We start from the raw sequence: 6,862 nt of genomic DNA, 5'->3' as shown, positions 1-6,862 counted from the left end.
GTTATTATTGAGATACAGTTTCGCTACTATTTAGAGATTTCTCGACATAGGTACTTGTTCACATTTCTGTTATTTATTATTTTTCTTATTAGTCATTTATAGGTTTAGGCCTTACTGTGGGTGCTTTAAGATTCATTTTGTAAATATGGCCATACAAAAACAATTGTGATATTTTATTTTATTTTAAATTACGGATTTTATTCGTAGAACTTTTTATGTTTAATAGTTTTGAGAACACTTTTTGGTTTTGTTGTATTCTTTTATAACATGCCTTAAACTTTTTTACTTTAAATTATAATGGTGAAGATATGCATTTACCAAGCACTTTAGCTAGGTGCGAGATATTTAGCCTATGCGCGTAAAATCATAGAATACGTATACGGCTGTGTCGCCGCGATTCGGCAACATCTTGTCAAAGTAGAATACATATTGGTGGCTATCACGGAATCCATCTTAGTCTGATTTTTCATAAAATCTACGAAAAAGCGAACACTGAATCTGAACTACTACGAATGCGTGTATTCAAAGCATACGCTGCGCTCGCAGTTATTTAAATTCAATAGCATTTTCGTAGATTTCTCAAAAATTCGGACTAAGATGGATTCTATGACAGCCTTGATTAGCTCGTGCGATTATCGTGCCCCAGAAACTCCAACAAACGCCAAATGGACTCTCCAATAATAGTCGAACGTAAATGACCAACGTGCATCTATATGAGATATGTTGCTTGCGGCAAGTTGGCATGTTAACGCCAGACCGTAAGAGGTTGGAAATCACACGAACAGCATAATCCCTACATTTGATGTAAAAATTTTTGTAAATATTTGCACTAACATAACCATAAACTGTATACCTTTTGAGAAACATATTAATGAATCGAGCACTTGCAACCTCAGTTTAAGCCACAAGAAGCGATTGAACACCATGTTTATTTATTTCGTTGGCTATATCTCTAGGCGATTTATTTGTGCCAGCAACCTTTAGTGTTTATGCCAATGACATGGCACAATTGCATTGATAATAACCAAATTGAGCCGCATTCATACGTGATATAATAACTGGTGTCAGCAAGCTTTGGGAATGCCCAGGAGATGGCGTTTGTTATGCTATCGAAATCATTGCACCGGCGGCGGTGGGCAGTACCGCTGGTACATATTTACCAAAAACAGCAGTGGTTGCGGCGTTTTGTTCTGCAGCAATAGCCTGCAATGATGACACGTCCTATAATGTCGACGAACAAAGATAAAAAAATGAAAATTACTAACCATCTTCAGAATTGCTAATCGATGCTTTAGCTTCATGTTCTCAGTTTCCAGCGTTGTGTACTCTTGATCATCTTCAATTTCAAGTCCCTCGTCATGTTGTGTATTTTCTATTTATGTACGCAAGTGGACTGTCAGATGCTCCTACAAATACAATTAAAAATGTTTAACATGCTCTACATGTAGCTGGAGCTAATGGCAAATATATTGCAGCCACACTTATTGCTGCAGCAGCAGCGAGAGATTTCGAAGGAGTGCGTCTTGTCTGTGAATGAGAAAATAGGATATATTTGGCAACTATGGAATTTGTAACGAACCCGGTTTATCCGGTCAATAGCTGGGCTGTGGCTCAGTCGGATGTTGGGTTCCCCTATCCAAACATTTAAATAAATACGAGAATAATTCTTATAGTGCCGCTGCTTTATTTCGCTATTTAGTTGGCAGTGTTTTCACGACATAACCTATAACGTATTTCCTTTGCAGCGTTTTCACGTCACACCAATATAACGTATTGCCTTGGCAGCGTTTTCACGTCACACCATATACCTTAACTACGTTAGTAGGTAGGTAGCAACTTAGTTTTCACAATCGTTGCTTAGCCTCAGTGTTGGCAGGCTTGAGAAAAACGTCCCTTTTGGTCTGAAAAAACGTCATTTCCTACCCAAAAACGTCTTTTCCATGTATGCACACAGAATTGTTCTTATTAAACTTTTATTGTACACAAAGGTACATATGTACGTAAGGTATATTTAAATGTCATTTCAACAGAGCACATTTAAAATTCATTAGTGGTATTCACCAAAGTGAGCAAGTGGCCTGGCACCCTGGCAAAACAGCAGATAAGCTCAAGCAACGACTGTTGACAACAATTTGGTGAATACCACTATTGTAAACCGGTTTGAGATCGCTAATATAAAAAGCATTTTATACATACACTTAAAATCAGCCGATTAAGTCATCAACATTTTGATCGATTTTGGCCGTTTTTCTTTTGTTTATTTAATGTTTATTGTTTTTTAATAAAAGCCTAGCTCAATATATAACTAACACAATGTAAATCCACATTTCAAACTTTGTTCAAAAATTATAAAAAATACCCAAATTTTCAGCTAGATTTTCAATTTTTATTCAGATTTTCCAGGGTAATGTGCAAGTTTTAAGTTGCTAAAGAACCGCGTCGATTTTTAATATACTTTTTTTCTTGTAGACATTTGGTTAGGATGTCTGTTGACGAAAATGCTAAATTACGTTCTGCTAAGAAGGAATATAGTGCTTTTGCGAACGTGGATTTTAATATGCAATTGCAAACATTTTAATAAGACTTGTAACCTCAAGTGTTTAAACAACGAGCCTTTGAACGCAGGATCCTTAGTCGAAGGATAAAAAAAATGCGCGTACGCTTGGTTTGCATCATATTTAAAAGCTCAGTTAGTCTAGACTTAACTTAATTTAACTTACCGTAAGAAATCATCAATCACGTCAAATTAAGATAAGAGCGGAAATATTTTGTTTTTGTATTTTCTCTTTCAGCGTTTTAACAGTTCGCCATCTAAAATGTCACATCAAAAAAAAATCATGCAAACAAAAATGTTTGCTTTCATTTATTTTTTTAAAGAAATACCAAAACGAGAGTCTGGCAAGCCTGATTCTCTCACCGCCCGCAATTTCCGTAAGGCCGTAACTTAAGAATCTAAAATCTACAGGTTCTTAAGTTTCTTATGGTAAGTTAAGTTTTAACTACCAGTTTCTCATATAACAGGTTGGCCAAAATATTAAGTTACGTTAAGTTGCGGAAATTAAGTCTAGAATAATTGAGTTTTAAGTCATATGTGTCCAAAGAATAAATATCTTTTGAGGCAGCTGCTGCAAAAAACAAAGCTTGTAAAGATTTATTAAGAAAATAATTCAAAATCAGTTCTACTCACAAGATTTAGTAACAAATTTGCCGAAAGTGTGAGCGTAAGTACTTACTCTACAAGCAAATAGTAAGCTATACATAGAATATATTGTGCATAGAGAAAAATTACTGGGAAGTTAAAAAACGTCATTTTTTACACAAAAAACGTTCAAACGTCAACAGGATACAAAAAACGTCCAAATGACGTTAAAAACGTCAGCGTGGCAACGGTGAACTTAGCCTTTCCAATCTTCGTTTGCACGATCGACTGGAGTATATAACTACTCTACCAGAATTAATTTCTAATCCCATTTGCTGGTCTATTTATACTGTCCTGCACGCAGGCACACAGTTATCCTAACAATATTGTTGCTACTATTTCGCTTATTTCCTTGCTTGTTCATACGGCAGTACCTATGTACTCCAATGCCATAGCTAATTCCAATACTCCGTATTTGTAAATAAGTATATATATATACATATATAACAATTCAATGTATGTATATGTACATATACATAAATATAAAATTTCAACAATTCATATCGGTACAATTCAATTCTATATACATGTGTGCATACACATGTGTATCTAAAAAGTTCAACAATTTGCCTAGGATGTATAATATAAGTATTTAATAAGATGCCAATTGTGAAGTCCCTTAGTGAAGGACTTGGGGTCTTCACACCCCCCCCCCCCCCCCCCCCCCTTCCTTTACTTCCCTCTGGGCGCGTGATCGTCACCATCACCGCGCCTGTAATGCGTACTCGGTACCCAATGTTTGGCGTCTTCTTGGTTGCCGTTGAAGCCGCTCTTCGATTATTCTAACTAGTTCTTTTGGTCACGGGTTTGTGCCGCTAAAATTTCGCCAGCTCTGGTATTGCTGCTGGCTGTTCTGCATCTTTCTGCAACCATCGCTCGTTTAATCACTGCTCCAACCCGCGGTCTTCCTCCACCGACAGGGTGAGCGCATTCTCCTCATCGCTGCCATCTTCATCTCTTGTGTTCGCTGTTTCTTCTCTCGTCACAACAACGCACAACGACTGCGCAGGCGGTTGACACCACCATTCAGGGCTCTGTGGCGCCCGTTGAAAATGCGGATCGTCATTGTGATGCGCCGAACGAATTCAACATAGCCTTCACCTGGACATTGGTAGTCCTCCTGGTAAAAGTTTATTTCACCCCTGCGAGGTTCGTCATTGCTGTCATCAGAAAGCTCGGTCGGCGTGGGCGCTCTTACTACATCGCCTAGGTGCCAGTCGTCGTCGTTGTCATTACTATCACTGCATACTTCTGCTGGCGTAAATTTATCGCTACCCGCCTCGCTGCCTGCTGCTGAACTCCGAGTCGTGTAGTCTCTTGGGTTCCATGATACAGAACTCTAGCACCCCTCATCACTCGCACCGCTGTTTCTGCTTTCGCGAACGTATATCTCTGTGCTGGCCAGACGTGCGTTGCCTTCAACGCCTTCTCCTCCACCAACGCCAGTATGCTGCCTGATTTCCGCTTCAGTCAGGCGGCGCAAACGCACTTTCAAAGTGCCGTCTTTAACGCCCATCGCCTTGAAGAGTTCGCCAGTTGCCCGCGTATCCACCGCTGCAGTCACTTTTTGAGTAGCGGGTCATTTTGCGCTGTCCATCTATTTTTTAGATTGCTAAAACAGTTGCCATCGCGCAGCAAACTGTATATTTCCAAATTTTTTATCATTTTGTTACTATTTTGTTTAAGTTATATTAGTTTATTATTGTTTTCCGCCATCTGTTGTGTTGCAATGTTGCCCACTCTCCAAAAAGGGGGATTTTTGCAGGGATCGATATGTTAATATCGGAATAGTGTTGCCAACCTGCCAAATGATGTATCCGTTTTACGATATTAATTATTAGTGGTGTATTCGTAAGCAGTGCGCCCTTCCACTCCGCAGCGCCTGGGTTCAAGCCCTGGTCAAAGCACCATCTCAAAAAAATTAAAAAAAAAGGTTTTTTCTTAACAGCGGTCGCCCCTCGTCAGGCAATGGCAAACCTCCGAGTGTACTTCTGCTATGAAAAACAGCTTCTCATGAATATACAATCGCCGTTCGGAATCGGCGTAAAACTGTAGGTCCCTCCTCTCTGTGTGACAACATCAAGGCGCACGCCACAAATCGGAGGAGAAGCTCGGCCAAACACTAACATATGTGTAAGCGCCAATCTATTATTATTATTATTATATTTGATATTATTATCATATTTGATGATATTATTCTGTGTATTAATACTTTTTATATCTATATTAATAAAAATGTTGTGTTCGTATGTCACGGTCGTCAAAACTCGAGAACGGCTGAACCGATTTGAATAATTTTTTTTTGTATAGTTCGGTATAATACCAGAACCAATGATATCGCAAAAAATTGGAGGGTTGCCACCTATTTGAAAATTTTTAAACCCAAATATATTGATAAAATAAATAAATTATTGCAATATGGGTATCACATTAAAGAGGTTTAAGAAAGGTAACTGCTGGAAATACTTTTTAGGAGGGTTGCCGCCTATTTTAAAAGTTTTAACCCAGTTAAATTGATAAAGTAAATGAAATATTGCAATGTGGGTATAAAACTAAAGAGTTTAAAGAAGGCTCACAGGCGAAAATATTTTAAAGGAGGATTGCCACCTGTTAAAAAATTTAGCGCAATTTAATTGATAAACTAAATGATATATTACAACATAGATAATCTATTAAAGAGGTTTAAGAAAAATAACTGCTGGAAATATTTTTGAGGAGGGTTGCCACCTATTTGAAAATTTTAACTCAGTCAAATTGATAAAATAAATGAAATATTGCAATGTGGGTATTCAACTTTAGAGTTTTAAGAAACCTTACAGCCGAATATATTTTTGAGGAGGGTTGTTACCTGTTGAAAATTTAACTAAATTTAATCGGTAAAATAAATGACTTATTACAATATAGGAATCAAATTAAAGAGGTCTAAAAACATGACTGCTGGAAATATTTTTGAGGGGGGTTGCAACCTATTTTAAAATTGTAACTCAGTTAAATTGATTAAATAAACGAAATATTGCAATGTGGGTATCAAACTAAATAGTTTTAAGAAGACTTGCAGTCGAAAATATGTTTGAGGAGGTTTGCCACCTGTTTGAAAATTTAACTCAATTAAATTGATAAAATAAATGGAATGTTACAATATGGGTACCAAACGAAAGGTATTTGAGAAAACTTGATTTGCAAATATTCTAAATAGGATTATGCAATATGTAAAATAAACTGAAAATATTGAAATTAAATGAAGTATTATAACTGGTTCGAAACGGAAAGTGATTGGGAAAGCTTTACTAGAGAATTTTGTTTAATGTTTCTACTTATCCAAATCCGGACAGTTTGAAAAAAGAGAATTTGCGATATCTTATCAAACGAAGTGATAAGTTGGTATACAAATTACGCAATGGAAAAAAATTAATAAAAAATTACGGATACAAAGGAAGAAATGATAAAAAACGTAACGAAAACATAAAACCATCCCGTGAAATGAAATAATTAAAACTTAAAATTGTTGTCACCATTCCTTTACATTATAAAACAGTCAAATTTGAATTATAAACAATTTCGTTCGGTCGCCATAGCGCCATAGGTCAAAACATAGGGGAGCGGCGAGTGAAGCGAAGAGGTTTCATCGAGCAAAGCTTCAATTAAAAAAGTGTGTGAACGCTT

The 6,862-nt window shown here is 36.9% G+C and overlaps 1 long non-coding RNA gene across 1 annotated transcript; it reads right to left on the bottom strand.

Moving 5' to 3' along the window:
* Positions 1 to 230: 230 nt before the first annotated feature.
* LOC118749879 lies at positions 231 to 1,696 on the bottom strand. The gene is made up of 3 exons (XR_004994300.1): positions 1,266 to 1,696; positions 854 to 1,203; positions 231 to 793 (listed from the first exon to the last, which is right to left on the bottom strand). It is a non-coding gene; the product is annotated as an uncharacterized LOC118749879 (long non-coding RNA).
* Between the last annotated feature and the right edge of the window lie 5,166 nt (positions 1,697 to 6,862).

This window comes from Rhagoletis pomonella, unplaced genomic scaffold (assembly GCF_013731165.1).
Source record: "Rhagoletis pomonella isolate Grant_MI unplaced genomic scaffold, Rhpom_1.0 Rhpom_scaffold_00074, whole genome shotgun sequence".
NCBI lineage: Eukaryota > Metazoa > Arthropoda > Insecta > Diptera > Tephritidae > Rhagoletis > Rhagoletis pomonella.
The sequence above is the reverse complement of the archived record's forward strand: the minus strand, read 5'-3'. Positions and strand labels throughout refer to the sequence as shown.